At 46.7% G+C, this 21,450-nt stretch overlaps 1 protein-coding gene across 3 annotated transcripts in view; it reads left to right on the top strand.

Moving 5' to 3' along the window:
- The first annotated feature begins 12,339 nt into the window (after nucleotides 1-12,339).
- Nucleotides 12,340-21,450, top strand: part of INPP4B (inositol polyphosphate-4-phosphatase type II B) — a 515,731-nt gene continuing 506,620 nt past the window's right edge. The window contains exon 1 of one of the 3 annotated variants that reach the window (XM_053658182.1): nucleotides 12,340-12,537. The gene's annotated coding sequence lies outside the window, so the exon portion shown is untranslated. The remainder of the gene's footprint in view (nucleotides 12,538-21,450) is intronic. The other 2 variants (XM_053658184.1, XM_037126042.2) reach the window with 2 other exon arrangements.

Genomic DNA, 21,450 nt, shown 5'->3' with positions numbered 1-21,450 from the left:
ACCAATTCCCACCTCCTACTATAGTGTGTGACTTCCTGCGCTGCAGAGGCTGGTGACCTAAAATCTACGCCTTTCCACATGTCTGGGGATGATTTTTGCTCTGCAAACCAGATGCTTTTACATAAGGCTTGGATCCAGAACGGAGAGGAGAATGGAGGGAAATGTGGTGCGAGGCTCTGATGTTTGCCGGCGTGGATTAAAGTGGGAGCCTTTGATCCGGAGCCAGCAGCTGCGGTCTTGCTTTCGTGATTCATCGGGCCGCGCTGCCTGATCACAGCTGGGGCAGCAGCTCTTGTGCATCGTGGCTTCCGATTTTCTTTTCCGCTGAAAAATCAGACCGAAGCCTCTTCAGTTTACGGACAACTCATTAGTCGTTCATAAACTGAAGAGCCATTCAATAGCCCAGAAAACAAACTCCTTTCTGCTCACTCCACTGAGGGTAGGTTTTGTTCTCTATACCCGGACCTTCACAGAGTGGTTATTGGCTATCTTGGTTGCAAGCAACAGGTTCTTGAAGAAATGAGATTCTGAGACTGGTTAGCTCACCAGTTAGAACTGAAAGCAACTAAGACCCTGCTAGTATCAAAAAAACAGACAGTGGGACCTCCTGGTGTGGTCTTCCCTTAGATCATCACCTGGGATTGTTCAGAAGGCTCTCCCTGGTGGTCACAACGGAGAGTGTGAGGACTATGGTGGGGATGTGGGGTGGATTTGTCTGTCTGCTCCAGAAAACTTAAAGGACACAATGATTAAATGATACTTGAAGAGTTCAGCTTAAGGTATGGTCGGAGAGTCAGGGAACTTGCATGGCTGCCGGCAGGACCCTTTTGTAGCTGCTGAACTGACAGAGTCAGAAGACAGAACCAGAGCCTGAATTGCAACGTAGCACTGACCCGCAGAGTCCAGGTCTCTTCGGTGAACATCAGGGCGTTTGTTGGAGGGAGTGGGAGCAGGAATTTGGCAGATTCCTATGTCTTGGAGGACCTTCCAAGTCCCAGTCCCACCTAGTATTCCTTGAAAGCAGAAGCAGACTGGTTTCTGATGAAGCTGTTTCTTTCTTGGCTAAAGGCCCTGTGACAACTCCCCCACTCCTCCCCAGGGGATTGAGGTGGGAGAAGAGCCCAGCCCCCCGCCACGGTGGTGCCTTCACAGCCATAACTAGAATCAGTTCCCAGCATGTGCTGTGGAGGCACCGAGTTGAAGCTGAGGGAAAAGATTTATGCAACAAGAAGAATCACCATATTTTGCTCATTTGCGATGGCAAAAACCTGCAATATGTGTGGGAATGGATTCCCAGGATGTCAGACCAAAAAGAGAAAAGCATAACTTTAGATCAGTTGATGATTTTGCATACGGTGCCCTTGCCAGAGAGTCTGAGTTGAACACACTCATGTGAGCAGCTCGGCACATCTGGTGGCAATGTGGGCACAGTGCTGGCCATGCGGGGTCCCTGCCTCTGTCACCAGCAAGCCATTTTAATGAGGGTGTCACCTGACCGTGAGATGGAAGTAAGTCAGGATTTGACTTTAATTTTATTCCTCTTTCCAGGGGAAAACAAATCTACCTGTAGGTAATATAAAAATAGCTGTGTGCCAAGGGAATTTCAAAGAAAGAAGCATGCAGAGGCTGCTGAAAACCATGCAGTTGTGGAATTGTACAAGCAGCGTTGACGATTCTGCTTTATTCGCTTTAAGAACAGTTTAAATTGGCTTGTGCATGGTAAAATATTAGCCCTGCATTGATACTGAGCTCAGTGAGCTGCAGCCTCCCTGCGATACAGCTTACCAATCAGGCTGTGGTTTCCGGTTTCATGTGGCCGTCCTGCCTTCACTTTGGAAGCAGTCAAAGCCACAACTGCCTGCTTTATTACAAAGAACACAGCAAAACTAGGCAGAGTTTTCCTTATTTTAGAAAGACAAGGCTCAACAACGAATGGCATATGAGGCAGTGGACTTGAATGGTAAGAGATTAGACTTTCTTGTTGTCATGCCCTTAAGCTTGGTCTAGTGAAGACTAGCGCTTGAACCTCTTTCTTTATTTTTGTGACCCTTAGTGGAGACATGTTCCACTGGATGTGTGTATGTTTTCACCAGATGCTACTGTTTCAGGTATCTGGGTGTGCATTTGTTTCATTAGGGACCTTTACTAGCCCGGTGCCCAGTATCCCTCTGAGGCTGAGGTCCCCAGGCCCGAGTTCCCTGCTCTCAGGTGTCTGCCTATCCTTTACACTCTCTCAAGAAGCGCGGACCCCTGGCCCGAGGTTAGCCTAACCACAGGTGGGTATGCATCTCGTGGGACAGCCTGCTGCAAGAGGCTCTCTTAGGAGGGAGGAGACTAATTGCCTCAGTCTCATGCTATCCTTGGCAATTTGGACTGTGGACAATGCAGAAGATCATTCCATCAGCTATAGGAGGAGAAGGGGGAACCCCCAAAGAGAAGCACAGACAATGAATTTTGCTGAGAAATATTAATGATCAAAAGGAAGGGTTCAGAAGAGAGTCGAACTGTGGTTCTGAACAGCCACGCCCCCCACGTTTCATCCCTTCACTCACAGCTTTCCAATAGAAGGTGACCAACATCCCTGTAGCAGCAACGCTGTGGGCTTCTGCGGCAGAGAACAATGAGAGACACAGAGAGAGGGGACCCTACTAGCTAAGCCAAGCCCCCAGATACCTAGTGTTTCAGGTCTGCCCACTGTATCTTGGTCCTTCGTAACTATCCACCAGATGTGTGTGGCGTTTCCAGCTTCCTCGCGACCAACAGTTGAGAATAGTTGGAGCTGGCATCTCTTGATTTGGGGAAGTCCAGTAGTTTTTGATCCAAAGAATGTGTATGTGTTCTACCAATTTGTTCTGCTTTAGGGAGTCCCTCGATCATCTTCTGGTTCTTGGTGCAGGCTGGCTTCTCCACCCTGTTACTGCCCTCCTGACCCACTCTGGGAGGGGACAAAGGCGCCGAGGCTCCACTGGCATCCTGCTGGTGTGTTTAGCTGTACTTCACAAATGAGTGGTGGGCACAGAGGGCAGTGACATTGAAGGAAGAACAAGCCAACAGAACAGGTGACTTCTATCAGGGCTGCTGAGACGTTGGGATAGGGACATGGCGAGTAGACAGCGGTGCCATTTGGTCTGTCAACATGATGCAAGAGGCATTTTGCCTCCTTAAAAGAGATGTAGCTTTGAACAGGCTCCCTGCCTTGAGTTCATTGCCCCACTGGCTTAGCTCCAGTGCCTCTCTCTTTCACCACTCCAAACCCCCAATTCAAAACCTGCCCCCCAAAAACACAAGTATCTTCAGAGACAGGACAGGGTTTAGAGTGAAGGCAGCCTTTCACACTTCCACGTAGAGCTATTTGCTTCCTGGTTATTTTGAACACCCCATTGTAGAAAAACATCCTTTTTGGCTTTACCATTACAAAAACCCACCAAGGTACTTCTTTTTTCCCCAAATAAAAATCAATCTGACCACATGGTTCAAGTTCATTGTACCTTTGGAGAACCTGATAAAAATGGTGCCTGTTTCAAAATAGTGGTGTTCACCGGGCCCCTGCTGCCCGCGTCCCTGAGGACGTGCTCTGTCCAGGTTGGTAACAAAACACTCGCGCCCACTCTCAGGGCCTTCACTAGCAAAACCAGGAAAGGCTAACTCAGATGTGGGGGGTTTGCTTTGATATTACAGAAAGCATCACACGACTCACTCGTTTCTTTTCATTATAACGTTCATGAAACTGAAATTCAGCCCTATAAAACGTTACTTCATTTTAGGCCAAATAAAATGGTTGTCTTTTCACATTGATGAATTTTGTTCAGCCTTTTCCTAGGGTTTAAAATGATCCTATTTGCCCATAAGTGCTGTGTTGCAGAGGAAGAACCTCTCCGAGCTATCTATAATGATTTCTCGGCTTTTACCGTAGAGAACATTGCAGTGCGTTCTGCGCAAGAGGCTTATGTTCTATTTACAAAGAAAAATATCGGTAACTTTATATTTTTCTTTATATGGTATAGAAATCAATACTCTAGTGTATATTAAAAAATGTTCCTCTGGAATTTCATGTCTTCACAAAATTAATGATTCCATCCACACATGCACACACACACTCATTTATCCACTTGTGTAACACGGGAAGATACATTGGAAACAACCTGGATGGATTTTCTCGTCACGGTAACTCAAATTCTTTCTCTGTATCCCCTCTGGCATTGTTGCTCCGGGAAGGGAAGCCCAACTACCGCCCGAGACAGAAGAGGACATAGTGTGTGTAGCAGCCTTGGCAATAGGGTAGGGGAGTAGCAAATGGGGAGGGGGGAAGGCAGGGGATGGGAGAAGAACAGCAATAAGGTGTGATCACCCTTCTTCCCTCTTAGAGGTCAGTCTTCGAAGGGGAGAGAGTGGATACACTGAGATACTTTCCGAAGGACCCCAAGTGGGGCATGTCTCGGAGAAGTTCCGTGTTTAGCCTGGGTAGCCTGCTAGAGGGCATTGACACAGGGAAGTTCTCGATGGATGGGCCACGGCTTCCATGATCTTCGTGTGCCACATGGGGCTCCAGAGTTCCTGACCTTGGAAGAAATGCCGAGAAAACCCTGGGTCGGAAGATGCCTCAGGACTGAGTCAGGCCCCATCCAAGCACAAGGTCCCAAAGAGGTACCACGGACCCTAAGACCCAATGGACAGATTTTTTAGCAAGTGCAGGGAAAGGTACAAGTTGGCTATAATTTGATTCAAAGATAAATAAATGTAAAATTCCCTGGGTTCCAAGTTCTCAGAGTTTTCTGGAACCTTCATGTCTGTTACTAAATCTACGCAAAACATGATTTCTACCCTCAGGAGGACCTTGTAGCCCAGTGAGGGAGGCACATGGGTGACAAAGCCACCACAGTGGTACCACTGTGCCACTGAGCCGGGGCACAGTGCTGGGCCAGCTCGGAGCAGGACTAAATGGGTGGTCTGCTCTGAGCAGGTGGTGTTTGAAGCAGACCCTGAAGGGTGAGTTTTCACCAGGGAAAATGCCCTTGTGTGGGGTTTGTGCCCGTCATGTCCCCTGAAATCCCTCCCATATACAAAAACATCACCTCCTTCACCAAGATTTTCCTGATCCTCCCTGCTAGGTCTGATTTCTTCTGTCTTCTAATTTTCATGGCACTGTGGCTTAGCATCTCTCCTTGTTCAGGCTTGCATATGTGCCTTGTTCTCTCCGCTAAATTGCATGCTTGTCCCTGTGTTGCCACGTACCTGTACCATGTTTGTCCTAGACATGCGGGGAATGTCACATGCATGTGACATCACATGCATGTGATGTTGAAGCAAATTGAGTAGTAAATAAATAATAATATGTTTAGGAAAATGGACTGTATATGCTGTGGTCTCTAAAGATCACATTTGTGCCACCTTCACCTTTTAAGAAATGTTAAAACCAATTTTATTTATTTATTTTTAGAGAGAGGAGAAGGGAAGGAGAAAGAGAGGGAGAGAGACATCAATGTATGGTTGCCTCTTGCATGCCCCCTACTGGGGACCTGGCCCGCAACCCAGGCATGTGCCTTGACTAGGAAAGGAACCAGCGACCCTTTGATTCACAGGTCCACACTCAATCCACTGAGTCACACCAGCCAGGGCCACCTTCACCTTTTTTATCCCAAATTTTAGCACCATTCCCAACAAGCAGCAGGTGCTCAGCGGATGCTTGTTAGAGTTGACTGGGACAGAGGAAGTGGGTCTGGAAGGGTTTCCATTCCAAACTCTCTGGAAAAGTCCCTTCTCAGACGGCACAGACCTTAGGGTCTTCAGAGCTGTGTTAGTTTTCACAGGTGCTGAGCAATCTTGGTGACACAGGTGGAGTCATAGGTAAAGGTGACCTAGGTAGCCTGGGACGCATCCATCAGAAAGTCGCATGATGAAACTCGGGTTTTTGCCTCGCATGTCTGTCTTCTTCAGCCTGGGCACGAGGATACTCAATAGATGATGTCCACTCAAGTCATGTCCTTCCAGTGTCTCAGAGGGTCCTCACACGGACTCCATGAGGTAAGTGCCATTATCTCCACTTTACGAGTTGAAGAAACAGACTTGGAGGCTTGAAGGCACCCATCACAGGCTCACGCAGCTGGTGAATGGAAGCACTGTGGTCGGTGCCCTAACCTGTCTGCTGCTGAAGCACAGGGCTTCTTGTGATGAACGGAGGAAGTCTGGCTGGAGCAGGGTCTCGGGGATTCGGGCTGAACTGGGAGATGGAGTGAGGCTCAACTCTTCTGACTTGCTGTGGCCACCGAATCTGGCCCATTGGAGCCTGAGCAGGCCGCCAGGAAGTGGCAGAGCTTAGCTATGCCCAGGAGGAAGGGGCCAGGGGGTTCAGTTGATATAAGGATTGGATGTAGATACATTTTTGAAAATAGGGTGAGAAGGATATATTTGCCTGGTTCAGTGTGGATCTCGGGAGACATTGATGAACGAAATGTAACAAAATATTCGGAGAAAGTGGGCTTAACGTCTGGAAAGCTCCGCTTGCTCCATTCAGTGCCACTGAGTTTCTTCATCAGCGTGTCTGGTCAGCAAGTTTCTTCTTAAGTGACATAATCAGGCAATAAAAAAGTGTTTGGTTCCACACCGGGACAGGAAGGAAAGCAATTCAGATGTTTTTGCTTTTGAAGAGTTCTGTTTAAAACAAGGTTTTGTATCACTTGAAGTGAAACGGCATAATCCCGTCACCTTTCCCTGACAATAGCTGTCTTTACCCCGTGATTATCTATAATTTTTCTATTGATGCTTCTGTTCTTTTTCTGGCACTTACTAAACATGATCACATGCTGCAGCGTGTGGACACTATCCTTAAGAAAATAGAATTCCAAATAATACCTTGGTGGAAAATTATATATATTTTAGCAAGTATTTCTCAGATAAAAAGATTCTTTGCACAACCAGATATAAAGAATCAGATCATTAAGCCAAATATTCTTAATGTGAATTCATCGATGCTATTCTGGGGTTCTGTGCATGTCTTGAAAATGAACTAAAAACCTGAGGAATAAAGGATATATTTTTAGAAGTTTGTAGAATCTCTAAATTTCAGGTGCAAAAAGTGGAACATAATTTTTGTGCAATAAAATTAACCTATAAGAACCCGTTTGTACTCAGAAATAGAAAACTTAGTTTCTTGGTCCCATCCAGTCACCTAAACCAGGTCAGCAGTGTCTTCAACGAGTTTAACATGTTATTGCTCCTCCTCCTCCTCCTTCTCCCTCGCCTCTGGGGGAGCGTGTTGGTCCAGATGGGACTTATGAAGCATCATGACACTGGGGGACATGTCTGGGTGTTGATGACCTCTCTCATTTTCTGAAGAGGTGACTCGGCCTCGGTTACAGTCAAGGTGAGACTGAAGCATGACACTGTGCTACTGCACAGCCACGGACCCTGCTGAAGTCGCTGCTCCGGCCCCCGGCCAGGTGTGTGCACTGCACATGTCTGCGTGCCGGTCAACAGGCTGCACTCTTCTGAGTGTGTTGTCTGGTGGCCCTCCTGGGTGGCTTCTCTTTCATGTCTTGGTGGCTCTATCTCGAGGGCTCGACTCACTTCCAGACCTCCTACAGCTCACAGGGACCCCTTCTGCACCCCGGGAAAGCCCAAGGGCTGGACAGGCAGTAGTCCTCAGCCCTCGAGGATCCAGGGTAGCCGGGCTGCCATTTACATCCCTACTTTATGCTGCTGTGCCCTGGGTTCTTCCAGTAAGACAGAGTTTTCCCAAACACTCTGTTGGGAAAACGGATACAAGTTTCTTCATCCTGGGCCCTCTTAACATAAAGGGGGAATCTATGTTCTACTTCCACCCCCAGATTCTTTCTGGAGTTTGATGCAATGCATATCCGTTAGGGGCTGAATTGTGTCCCTCATGTTTCTATGTTGAAGCCTCTAACCCCAGTACTCAGAATACGACTGTATTTGGAGATGGGGTCTTTAAGGACATAATTAGATTAAAATGAGTCTGTTAGGGTGGGCCCTTCCTCGGTCTGACTGGTGTCTTTCTAAGAAGAGGGAATGAAGATAGAGAAAAGCTCACGCGAGGACACGGAGGAAGGGTGTCGTCTTCAGGCTGAGAAGGGAGGCCTCAGGAGAAACTGACTCTCCAGCATCTTGATCTTGGACTTCCAACCTCCAGGGCTGTGAGGAATGCAATTCTGTCCTCTGTGCCACCCAGGCTGCGGTATTTTGCATGACAGCCCTAGCAAACCAATACAACATCCTTCCCTGAGTTGCAACTTCCTCCCGTCCTTCTAAGAGCTTTGTCTTCTTATGTGTAGTTCGTTTATAGTCTCTCTAGGCAGGGTGCTGGGAGGGGAACCTGTTTCCCGGACTCATATGCTCCTACCAATGTCTTTGGCTTCACCCTCCTTGGCATTTTGAATCTTCTGTTTGAGAATCTGTAAACTTTGTTTCACTCGTTCCAATGGGAGTGGTTGGAGGAAGACAAAAGGAACATGATATTTGAAGTTCCAGATGTCAAGTACCATACATATGTCACAGATTATCCCACCATAAATGGGGTGCATCTGCATAAATGGAGGTGTTTCCCTCCCACCCCCAGCCCCGGGAGAGTCCGTCATCTACTTCAAATTCTCAAAGGGGTTGATGACCCTGAAATGTGAAGATTCATCACCCTATTGTTTCTCAAACATGATTTGTTTTCAAATGTGTAATTTATGTACATTTTAGAAATATATTATGTAAATGAAAACAGTAAGTTTATCTTCAATAAATGTAAATGGTATCATGCTCATTTCCTTCATTAAAATATCCTCATTTAGTTTGTCATAAAAAAAGTAGCTAAAGTAAACTGCCTGTGAAATATTTGACTCTTTCTGCTCATCCAGTCCCATGTCAAGAGGTCATAAAACCACGTTGCTCCTTCAGCCATGTTGCTCCGTCTTAGACACCACCATCAGCAAGAGGCAGGCCACCTCGGTCGACATTTAAGCATGCACCTGGGTTCACACACACAGATGTCATTGCTGCTACGCTTCTCCTCCTGTGCCCATCTGCCTTTTGTGCTGGCGTTAATAGAATGAACAAGGATTAAGAGATGACAATGGCCAGCAATGACCTAATAACCTCCCCGCTTCCTGGGAATGTTTATCCTTTTCCTCCTGCCTCAGCATGACGGCCACTGTCCACCTGGTTAAGACAGGAGCTGCAGCGAGAATGTGACTTCCCCTCCATCCCCTAGCCTTGGGTGTCTGCACGGGAGTTGGGCAGCTCCTGGGACTTTTTGAGAATTTGGAACTGGCCTGTAGATTGTGAAGTTCAAGAGCTTTTAGTAACTATGCAACTTGGTGCGCTCCAGAGAAGTAGAAAAGCCTGCTATTGGAGGGAGAGAGCTCGAGGGGTGAGAATGAGGAAGAACAAAGCAGTTGGGAGGAGGGGGAGATGCAGTCCCGATGGCATGTCCTGGTTTCCAGTTGTCACCGATGCCCAGCTGCATTCCTGTTCTGAGTGCTGGGGACAGCCAGGTTCTTTTACGATAGTTTTCCCCTTTTACTAAAGCTGGGTGAAACCTCTATTTCTAAGAACATTCCCCATTAATTTAAATACACATATACACACTTGCACAAATGAGATCATCTTAATGTACGAATATCAAAGCTGCACTCTTCCAGTATTAAGTTCTTCAAAACTGGGATGAGGACAATGGCTTGATCTGCAAAGTTATTGTTCATATAAATGGACAACTGTGGAATAAAAAAAATGCCTATGTCCTACTTGGTGCTATATTTTAGGAGAGATTTTTAACAGTGAAGGAGCATGGGAGTGTGGAGTCCCCCATGTGCGGCACTGATGCCCCTGAACAATGGACCTGTGCAACTGGAGAGTGTGAGCTGCTTCCTTAGAAAGGCAGGGGTGGGAGGGTGGGAGGATGGGAGGATGGGGGTGGCGGTGACTCCAGCCCTGCACTTCCTGGCTTGACTTCATTGCTTTGGTCAGTCAGGTAGCTGCTGGGAATCACCTTCGGCCCCTGGCCCCGCAGAGATATTCCAGAAGGAAATGAAAAATACTTTGTCCTTCACCGGCAGTTGGACTTATGTTTTGGGGGCACAGATAACTAGAAGTTCAAGGTTTGTAAAAACCTCGGATGCTGAATGAGTTTAATAAACTGTAGAAACACCTGCATCTTCTAGCCTTATTCAAAGAAAGCTCTGCCGAGTCACTAAACAAGGTAACTACCAGGCCGAGGGGTGGAGTTCTAAAATGCCGTGTGGTGCCCGTGTCTGGTCGGTGTTCTCCCTCCGCCGCCCTGGGATTTGAACTTCCTGGAGGACACGCACCGGCACAGCCCACGTTCCTCCAGCAGCCGGGTAAATGGCATGTTGGTCGGCACCACGTTGATTTAGATTTTAATTAGAAAAGTTCTTTTCTGGGTATCTCACATTGAGCGTTCATGTCCATAAAGACAGTAGCTGTATCTGTGTATCTATTTTAAAACTGTTTTGTTTGTAAGGGAATGTTTTCTTACTGCAGGCACTGTGTCGGTCTTTATAAACACGCACATGTGAAGTTAGAGGAGAGATGTGCTGAGCACCTTCTCTGTGTAGTGGTGAAGGTCAGGCACCCCATGATCTAATACTCACTCAGTCTGGTGGTTGAAGAAAAGGCTGCAGCTTTGCCCGAGGGAAAGCTTCATCATCTCCTTAGCAGATTTCTACAAAAGGGATTTATTCATTGCTTCAAGCCCCAAGTGTGGCCGGTGTGTTTTGCTGCATGGGTATGTCAGCATTGCACCTCAGAGGGGACATCTGTGTAAGGGGCTCCTGGGGGGGGGATCCGCACCCCCACAGCCCTGCCCGGAGCGTCACTCACCCTCCTCCTCTGCATCCAGCTCACCTGCCATGGTGGCTGAGCGCAGCCGAACAAGCTTGACGAACAGGAGAGGGCAGGGCGTCGGGACAGAGGAGAAGACGGGCCCAGCACGGCTTCTGGCCCACAGCGTTAGTTAATTCGTTCTGCAAACGTTTATTGAAAAGACAGCATGTCGGGCATTGCTCCAATCCCCGAGGAAGAGCGATGGGAAGGCAAGAAGCACCGCAGTTTCTGCTCTTGTCGGTTAAAGCTTCTCACCTCCTGGCCGTTCGTTAATGTTGGCGGAGCGAACGGAGGCCTAGATGCAGGAAGTGGCAGCAGGGGTGACAGTTGGGGGCAGCTGCGGCCTCCCACTTTGTCTACCTGTAGAGATCGAACCCCAAGTCACCGTCCTAATTTGGGGATTCCATTCTCTCTGCATGGCCCACGTAGCCCGTGTATACCAGCAAGCTCACTCTTTTATTTAAAATACGAAATTCAGGTCCCCTCGGGGAGGGAAGCGGCTGAGGGTGCTGGTGTGGACCGGCTCTCTGCGTTACCTTGGAGCAGCTCAGTTAAAACCTCTCCCAGAGAACCGCCAGGTGGCACCTGTACGGCGCAGATGGGGACACTCATCTACCCCACACCCAGCAGCCGGGAATAACCAGGCTGCCCGCCTTCCCCTGTGCGCGGTTGGCGAGGGAGTGGGGGAGTTTGAGCCTCCGTTCAGACTGTGATTACGTACCCCGTTTTCCTGACACTCTAAACACGCAGAGTGCGCATTTGTCCCCACGCACCCAGGCTGCCAAAGGAGCACACGCTAGTTGGGATTGGCTCGGCTTCAGCGATCAGCCACAACGCGGGGATGGCGGTGGGGGGCCGTAGGCTGCGCTGAGCCAATGCCCGGGTCTTTGCCGTCAGACCTCTACGGGGCAGCGGCGGAGGCGGGTGGCAAGAGAGACAGGTCCCAGGGTGACGGCAGGCAGAAGACCGAGGAGCGGGGGACACCGCTCCTCCCCGCTCCCCCACCCCTCCCCGGGTCTGGGCTGACGCTGCCAGCGCCCTCCTCCCGTGGCTTCTCCCGCCCCGGCCGCTGAGCGGCGGCCCCGGGTCACCGGTCACCACCCGCAGCCCCGCTCGCAGAGGGTCCCAGCAGAGGGTCAGGGCCGGGGGTGTCCGCACGCAGAGCAAACGTGTTTCGGTCATTTCGAGCTAGGTGGCCGGGGCGCCAACTCCACTCCACCGGTAGCGGGGAGCGAGCTGCGCCAGTTGCGCGACCGTCACTGCCGCCTCTTGTTTTCGGCCGCTGGTGACATTGGGAGGAGACCGCTGGGAAGGTGCAGGGAGGAAGGGGAGCAGGGAGGGTGGGGGTGGGGGGAGAAAGTAGCGATTGTGCCAGGGGGCGTGTGAGCAGTCGGAGAGGCAGCTGCGCTGGTGACAACTTCGCCGGGGCGCGCGCGGCGGGCGGGAGGGGAGCGAGCGGCGAGCGCGGGAGCCCCAGGGAGCGGCGGGTGCCTCGGGAGCCGCGGCCCGCGCCCTGCGCCGCCGCCGCCGCCGCTGCTCCCAGCCTCTCGCTTCGCAGCCCGGGGCGCCTGGCTCCCGTCTATAAATAGCAGGTCACGGCTCTGCTCTGCGCGCACCCGCACCCCGCGAACGCCGGAAAGTCGGGCTCAAAGTGTCTGCTGCCGCCGCCGCCGCCCCCCACTCCGCCTCCGGGAGGTAATTACCCGTCTGGGATCCGAGGGCTCGCGGGGGCCTTGCAGGGTGCGGTGGGTGACGATGGGCGATTCGGGAGGCGTTGGAGCGGGGCCTCGAGCGCAGGGGCATGTCCTGGAGGGGGGAGCCTGTCTGTGTTGCCTCAAGTTTCTCAGCGTTGCAGACCCCGTAGCCCCTCCAGCCCTGTCGCCTGAGGAAGGGGTGGGGTGGGCTGTGTCTCCCTGGTGGCTGGGGTATCCCGGTGGCGGCGCCCACCCTCTCTCCGAGCTCCCCTCGGCCGGGCCGGCGCGCGTGCTCACCCTTACCCACTCACTCTCTGGGCCCCGCTAACTCTGAGCTTTGGCCTCACTGACCTGCCAAGGCTGCGCCCACCTGTGTGGTCCCTTTGGAGCACCTGCAGTGGCCTCGGGGCTCGCTCCCAACCCCATCCGGGCCGCAGAACTGCCTTGCCCTCTCCCTGCCCTCCTGCCTCGCCTGGTCCTTAAGGCGAAGGTCCGGGGTGGGGGTGGGGGTAGGAGTAGGGGTGGGAGCGAGGATCACTGGTACCGAGGTCTCACTTCCCCCAAGTCCTGGGTTTTCCTAAAGAGCCCCTCTCCACGACCACCCCACCCCCACCCCCAGCAACTCATTCCAGCCAAGGAATCAGGCACGTCTGTTCTTGGCCACCAAGCCTCACTTGTCCTACCCGAAAGAGGTCTCACTAAAGGGTTAGAAATCGCCGGCCTTGGAGGGAGGCCGCAGGTGGGGAGGGGGGCGGGGTACGGAATCAATCCTTGGAGTCTGAAAACTGCGCTGCCAGCCCCGCCAGCCCTCGGGGCACCTCTGGCAGAAAGGCCCAGGCCCCAGGAGGTCTAGGAGGGGCTGGTTCCTGCGCGGACTTTCAGGCTGGTAGCTGGGACTCAGAGGAGGATGTTCGACTGCACAAGACCTGTTTTTGCCCCTCCCCACGCCTCTGAAATCGGCCTCCTTTTGGGCGATTCTTTCTGCCATCACCCCCAACCCCCACCTTCCGTGGAGAAGGACCAGCGTCTTCTGTGTGGGGCCAAGAGGTTTTAGAAGAGTGAGGATCTGGGTATTGATTAGGGTTCTGCTGCTGCTGCTGCAAAAACTTACTGGGAAAACCCGGGAGGGTTTTCTGTTACTCTTGGTTTAATGATGCAGATCCGCTCCTTTGCCTCTGTTTTTCTTCTGGGGACCAGGCTTGCTCCCTCTTCCTGAGATGTTGTTTGAGGTCATTAGGTTTTATGACTCCAGGTGCTGCAGTTTGCCTGTCTTCTTTTTCTCAGTGTGACAGGACTTGTTTAAAAAGGTGTGGCTCTACCAAATAAGTAAAAGCCTAGAAGACAGCATAAATGCATCTTCTTCCCCTCAAGATGGGCACGAGATAGCCCGTGTGTAGGTGTCCACCTGCATTTCAAAGACCTTGCTTGTACCAGGAGTTCTCTGAGTGGGCTCTGGACCGGAACTGGTAGTAATCTGACGTAATGCTGAAGCAAAGGGTACAAAGAGCAAGGAGTCGCCAACAGGGCAGCTGGCTGGTGCTGTGCAAGAAGTTGAGTAAAAAGAGAACGGGGCAAGCGGGCAGCGTCCCACTTAGTAGGCAAAGAAATGCATTCTCTTGTGTTCCTGTGACGTACACTCCAAGGCAGCACTGGCCTGAGATTGGAACACATGTTCCGTGGCTTTGGTGCCAAGTGCATGGGCGTTAGACAGGGAGCTGCTTGGATCTGTGGTAATACAACACGCGACTGCATGGGGTGCCTTTTCAGCGTGCTTCTTTAACATGGGGTTTCGAAGACTGCCCTTGAAAGGTTGTGAACAGTGCTCGTGAACACAGCCTCGATGCACGGTGTCATCAGGGAGCACGTGCTGATGGAGACGCTGCTCTGATTTTAGGGGAATGTTCTCATTCTCTCTGAGTGGGCAGATTGCTATGTACATTTGTGGTAAACTCATCACATTGGTGATGACCAATTAGGATGTACATATTTATAACTGGACTTTGCTTTTGATCCTCTAGTCAAGCATGACGAAACCCAGGTAGATCAAGGTTAGTCTAGTCCCCGTAGCAGCTGTTTAAAGAAGCACAGGATCAAAGTTTTAGGCAGAAAATAGTTCCAAAATGTTGGGTTTGAACTTTGCTTTGGGGATACACATTGACTGAATGACTTCATTTCTCATAAGATTTTTGGCAAAATTTTCATAACATAGGCTCATCTGTTAAATCTGATGATAAAGTAATAATAATATTATATTTTAATTGTGTGAAATAGAAAATCATTTAGTTTAAGGAAAAGCCAGATATCTGTTCTAAATTGTGCAAATTGAAAGTAATTCATTTTTCTTCAGAAACCTGGGAGTTTCTTCTTGTACAAGAAATAGAAACCCCTACATGGAGAACAGTTAGCTTTCTCTGCTTCAAGATAAGACCCAAGAGGTTATTGTCCTAAAGACGATAAAAACCTGCAAACTGATCTATCCCTTAGCAACCAAATGGATGTCAGTTTCCAGGTAAGTACCTGACATCTGAGAATACAAAAGTAAAAAAAAAAAAATATGGCAAAGTCATTATTAGGGAATAAAATGCTTCCTGAATATCTATTACATTTTCTGATTTCACAATCCCCAGCCAGTACTAATATTGCATACACAAGTATTATACTTTTTGTAATAGGTATGGAAAAAATCCTTGTCTTTCATAACCATGGGGATATTAATAGATAGAAATGTGCCATTTCAAATAATCTCAAGTTAAATGTTAGTGTTCAGTTGAAAGCAGTGTGTCTCTTCTGTATTCTGTACCTTAAGTTTTCAACAGCCCTGGGCAACCTGCCCCTTGGGCTCTGTGGTTACTACATTTTAATGTTGCGTCGGGAACCCCTGATTGTCGAGCTTCTTGGGACATACTCCCACTCATAAATACACATACTTTCATACTCAGGCTTAAGAAAGCAGGTTGCTAGACAAATGATTTCAGTTTAAACATTTATTTTTAAATAAGTCCAGTGGTGCTCTGATTGCATTTTGGTGGGCTAGAGGAAGTCAGCCTTTGTTTTCCGAAACTTGAGGTGCGTACCCAGAAAGTGCATTAATATACTTGAGAAAATATTAAGGCATCTTCAGAGTCCTGGGCAGAATTTTCATTTGAATCCAGACTTATTTGTTCATTCACTTTATATGTTTTTACTATTGTGTAGATTAATGGGAGCACTTTAAAAATTCTTATGGAATTTTATTATTATAGCTACGTTGTATATGTGTCTACACCTGCAGCAGGTTTTTTTTTTCCTATATAAGGCCCAGTTGTAATCACTGTCTCATTTACTGGAACTCTCTTGTTTTCGACGGTTATACCACGAGGCCGACGAATAGCGAGGAGTAACAACTTTAAATGTTTTTTACAGTTGACTTTGTAATTTGACCGAATGTTGAGCTATCATCATAGATGTAATCCCCACGTGGGGTAAAGGGCTGCATTTCAATATAACGTGTTTGTAAGTCACGTTTTCCATACTGAGTTTCTTAAATTGCAGTATTGTAGGGTTTGTCTTCCCAGTTGGGCAGCCACACCACCTGGGTGCCCTGACTGTGTGGCGCAGGCTTTCTAGCAGCAGAACTAAGGGAAGTAGACTGGGCGGTAATCGCTTGGTTAAGCTGATTACAGGGAATCTTGAGACGTTTTCTAGATCGTGTGACTTTGATCTGAGATTCCTTTGGGAATTATCTAAATTAATGAATTCAGGGGGATGGAGGCAACAGTTCCTTTAAAGGAGAAACAAACTTAACAAACCAACCTTCCTCCTCCCCTCCCTTCCTTCCCATACATTTGTCTATCATCTGTATATCTACTTTTAACTTGCCTTTTCCACTTATTAACATGAAGCACTGCAACAGGCCTAATGTTGAAATTACTGAGCAATGTTCTCTATCTTCCACATTTCCAAGGATGGAAACATTTGCGGGATGTATAAGCAGCCTTACTGAAGTACCTACAACAATGAAAAGTACCCAAGACAAAATAAAAATATAATTATTACAATTTTTATATACGAGTTGTTTTTAATGTATCATCTGTACGTTTTAAGTACTTTAAAACGAGAACGTGAGAGTTGTATGTTTCTCCCAAGGGAGTGTGATTGTTGAAAAGTTACACAACGATGATTCAAATGGAATCCTTTTAATATGTTTCACAATGAAAAACTTAGTTGACAGACATGTGAGTCATCCCTCACCTTAGTTCTTACACTATGTTGTTCTGGTATATTCAGTAGACCAAGCTGAATACAATGGCGCAAATAAAATGGACTCCCTAACGGTAGCAAAGTCAATTCCTTCCCTAATCCTCTCTTTTGACTGGGTCTCACTTCAAGTTCTCGGGGATTTAGTTTTCTAAAAGCCAAAAGATCAGAGATGAGCTCCAGCGATTAGCACAACTCAAACACAAAAATTATTCACCCCAGGAAAATAAAGTAAAACAAAAAACGAGTGGCATTTTCAATTGAAAGTATAACCTGTAGATGAGGGGAGATTATAGCTACGCCCTTAAGAAAGCTTGAAGAGTGTCATTAGTGATTATTTAACATCTTATTGAACATCTTCATATGCCAAACTTGCTAGATAATCACATATTCCACTTAGAGCATTGGCCTACATCACGTTCCTAATAGAATGTTTTGTATACTTGATGCCCAGTATTTAAAAAAATCACCCTTTAAACACTTTTTATTTCTAATGGCCTTCTTATATTGAAGCAGTTACAAGTAAATATGTTTCTGATCTGTCTTTCTGGATAAATTGCTTTAAAATCGAGGATTCCTACTTTCCGGAAGACGTGCATTGTGCGTTTGCACTGAGAGACGTCAGACACTAGGTGGCAGTGTGCAATGCTTAGTAGCCTTGGGTCATTTCAATTGCAATACATTCATCATTAAAACTTTTCTTTTAAACCCAACTTATTTACATCATAAGTGAATTAATGAAATTAAAATCAACAGGCAACTAAATCCTTAGCAGTATATTTAGAAGAGCTTGTTTGTTATACTTTAAAGATTTGATTGTAGTATTTAATATATTCTGCTTTTATGTGGGCTCTGTTTATGTGAGGAATTGTTAGGAATTAATTGAATTAAATGTGCCAAAATTTTGATTATGACTCGGTTAAGAGAAAGGGAAATGGGAAATTAAAGGAAGATGATAGAAAAAGAATATGGCCATTCTAAAATGGACATTGTGTTAACCATTTGCGTTTGAATCCTAATCCCGTCATTACACAGGTTTAGCAAATTCTTTCTAGGAGTTGAAGGCTGTAATTATTAATTTGTCTCTATCTGTTGCCCATGGACAATGAAAAAAAGTGCAGATCGTCTCACCGACATTTCCGCAGATCCCCTGACGTCCTCTGTAATAGTGACTGTAGTGGCCACCACCACAGTGACCAAACTGGATCATCCGTGTAGTGCTGTCATTTACCCATAACTTGACAGCTGCACTTATCTACGCCATTTTTTCTTGGTTAATCTGGATGTGGGCATCCCTGGCTTGGGCTGGATGATTGAATTACGGGTCATGGCAGAGTTAGTCGATGTATTCCATCACCTGTGCACCAGAATGGGACCTCCACCTTGTCTAGCCACCTCATTGGCACCCTCTTCAAGGTCATATGGCGGGCATCTCAACCATGTTCACTGAATGTGGCTGCCGTGGGAATGGAGACTGAGTGAAGGGTTAGTCAGTGTAACCTGACCTAATTGAGAAGGGCACTTCTTTAAAAAAAGAACTTTTTACTATGTAAAGTTTCAAACATAGTAATAAAAATACAGAATGGCACAGTGAACTCCCCTGTACCTGTCCATCAGTTTGAAAAATTGTCAGATCGTGGCCATTGTTTGTGTGTCCACAGTGACTTCACCCTCACTGGAATTTTTCGAAGCAAATCCTAGAAATTATACCACTTATGAAGCCGCTATTTACAAAAATAGGTATCATATGAAGGAAAATTTAAAATATGATTACAGTATAAACACTACATGTTTCATTTAAAAAGTAAAAAATGTTGGCATTAGGTAAATTAAGCACTCGAATTTTGGCATTAGGGAAATGAAGCACTTGAATGGCAGACTTTATATAATTAAGGATTGAATTTCAGTTTATGAAGATACACCGAAAATCAGTTTATGAATCAGTTTGTGAATTTCAGTTCATATTCTATGTCATATATATGTTTTTCATCAACAGAAGTGTGCAGCAAAGTTCATTGAATATATTACGTAGTTAGTACCTTCTTTTACCCAATGACTGCATTAGGCTTCTTAGACGAAAACAGACACAACCGTCTGCATGTCTGACCTCCGCACCTGTCTCATGTACCTTTGACTTCTGTGGGGTACACATTGCAGATGTAGCAGGCCTTGGCAGACAAGAATTTGGTTTGCATTCCAGAGACTTCTGGCCAAGATGGAGGCTCAAGTAGATACATTTTGCCTCCTCGCACAACCAAAAGAAGAACAACAGCAATCTTAAAAACAAAAAATAACCAGAACTGCCAGAGAATTGAACTTGTATGGAAGTCCAACAACCAAAGAGTTAAAGAAGAAACATTCGTCCAGATGAGTAGGAGGGGCGGAGACAGGCAGCTGGGCGGAGAGGACTTGTGACAAGGCAATGGCTGGTGGACCGGGTGGTCCCACATTTGTGTGTGGGTAAACCAGGAGGAACAACTGGGGAGCAAGACAGACTAGACTGCAAAAGAGAGGAGAAAGTGAAAGCTTTGAAAAGTGAAATAAAGGAAAATGTACAAGGAGACATCAGTGATGAGACAGAAACTGGGACTCAGATCAATGGTTTGGACCAGAAGGAAGAAATAAACATTTAACCAGAACAGAAGGAAGAAACAATAATTCAAAAAATGAGAAGAGGCTTAGGCACTTTTCAGAAAACTTTAAACATTCCAACATCCGAATATAAAGGTGCCAGAAGGAGAAGAAGAAAAGCAAGAAATTGAAAACCTATTTGAAAACATAATGAAGGAGAACTTCCCCAATCTGGCAAAGGAAATAGACTTCCAGGAAGTCCAGGAAGCTCAGAGAGTCACAATGAAGTTGGACCTTAGGAGGAACATACACCAAGCCACATCATAATTACATTACTCAAGATTAAAGAGAAGGAGAGAATCTTAAGTGCAGCAAGAGAAAAGGAGACAGTTACCTACAAAGGAGTTCCCATATGACTATCAGCTGATTTCTCAAAAGAAACCTTGCAAGCAAGAAGGGTCTGGAAAGAAATATTTGAAGTCATGAAAAGCAAGGACCTCCATCCAAGATTACTCTATACAGCAAAGCTGTCATTTAGAATGGAAGAGCAGAAAAGTGCTCCCCAGATAAGTTCAAGTTAAAGCAGTTCATCATCACCAAGCCCTTACTATATGAAATGTTAAAAGGACTTATCTAAAAAAAAGAAGATCAAAACTATGAACAGTAAAATGACTACAAACTCACAGCTATCAACAACCGAACCTAAAAAAGCAAAAACAAAAAACAGCAATGAGCTAAGCAAACAACTAGAACAGGAATAGAACACAGACATAAAGATCACATGGAGGGTTATCGGTGGGGAGGGGGTGGTGGGGTGAGTGGGAAAAAAGTTACAGGGAATAGGAAGCCTAATTGTTACGTACAAAATAGACAGGGGGAGGTAAGAATAGTATGGGAAATAGAGAAGCCAAAGAGCTTATATATATGACCCATGGACATGAACTCAGGTGGGGGAATGATGGTGGGAGTGGGGGTAAAGAGAGGAGGGGAATAAAGGGGGAAAAAACGGGACAACTGTAATATAATCAATAAAATGTATTAAGAAGAGAATTTAGTTTGCACTGAGTCATGATTTTACCATCTGTCTTAAGCGTGCACGACATGTAGTAAGGTGTAATTTTGTTGAGGTGTGAACCTGAATCACACCGACCTGGAAACAGGCCTTTCAGGGCCAAAGTCCAGGCCGCCGCCCAGTGGTCCCCCTCCAGGAGATGTTCCGCTCTCGGTGGCGCTGCACGTCACTTTCTGGGGCTCATTATCTTTGGTGAGAGTGTTGGAGAACCTGGGGGTCTGGGAAATTGTTTGGTCCTTTTCTTCAAGAATGTCATAAATCTCCTAAAGGAGACCGTTTAGATTTCTAAATGAGTAGAAATTTTTTTAGATTTCAAAAAATTGACAGTAATCAATACTGTCTTCGTAGTATTATGTGCTCAAGAAGATGTCTAATTCAATTGTAGAGGAAAATAAGTAATTTTTATCAGGCTTTATGTCACACTACATTTTTATGTGCATAAATTATGTAGGGGCAAAGCCCCCACATCATTTTCTTAGTGTTAGTCACGTGGCTTTTAAGGTCTTTTTTGGAATTTACTGTAATGTCTTCATTCTTGGGCTGTGGTCTGAAGACTGCCTCCTGATTTATTCATGTTATCCACACTCTCATTCCCATTTTATGCTTCGGGTGGGAGTGAAGAATGGTGAGTGCCGGGCGTAGTGTAATGAGAAATAATCAAGCCAGTTGCCTTCTAGTTGATTTCTTTCATTATTTCTTTTTTTCTGCTCATTTTTCCTAATTATAAGTGTAATAAATCTTCATTAAAAAAAGTTGTCAAGTGGAGAAAAATCCAGCAAGGAAGGAAAAAATCACCCAAAGATGACATCATGAGCATTTTATCATGTTTCCTGCTAGGATTTCCTGTGATTCTTTTACAAATGTGTGAGTGTAGTGTGTGCAAGTATGTGTTTGTGTGTTTGTGAAAATGAAAAGCTCTGATTTTGTTTTTGCTCAGAATTCTGTTGTTCAGTTCAGTGTAGATATTGACTGAGCACCTACTATGTGCCAGGTACTGTGCTGAGCTCTCTTCCCATCTACAGAAGTGACTAAAAA

This window comes from Artibeus jamaicensis, unplaced genomic scaffold (assembly GCF_021234435.1).
Source record: "Artibeus jamaicensis isolate MK-2021 breed Jamaican fruit bat unplaced genomic scaffold, CSHL_Jam_final scaffold_537, whole genome shotgun sequence".
NCBI classification, from domain to species: Eukaryota; Metazoa; Chordata; class Mammalia; order Chiroptera; family Phyllostomidae; genus Artibeus; species Artibeus jamaicensis.
The sequence above is the reverse complement of the archived record's forward strand: the minus strand, read 5'-3'. Positions and strand labels throughout refer to the sequence as shown.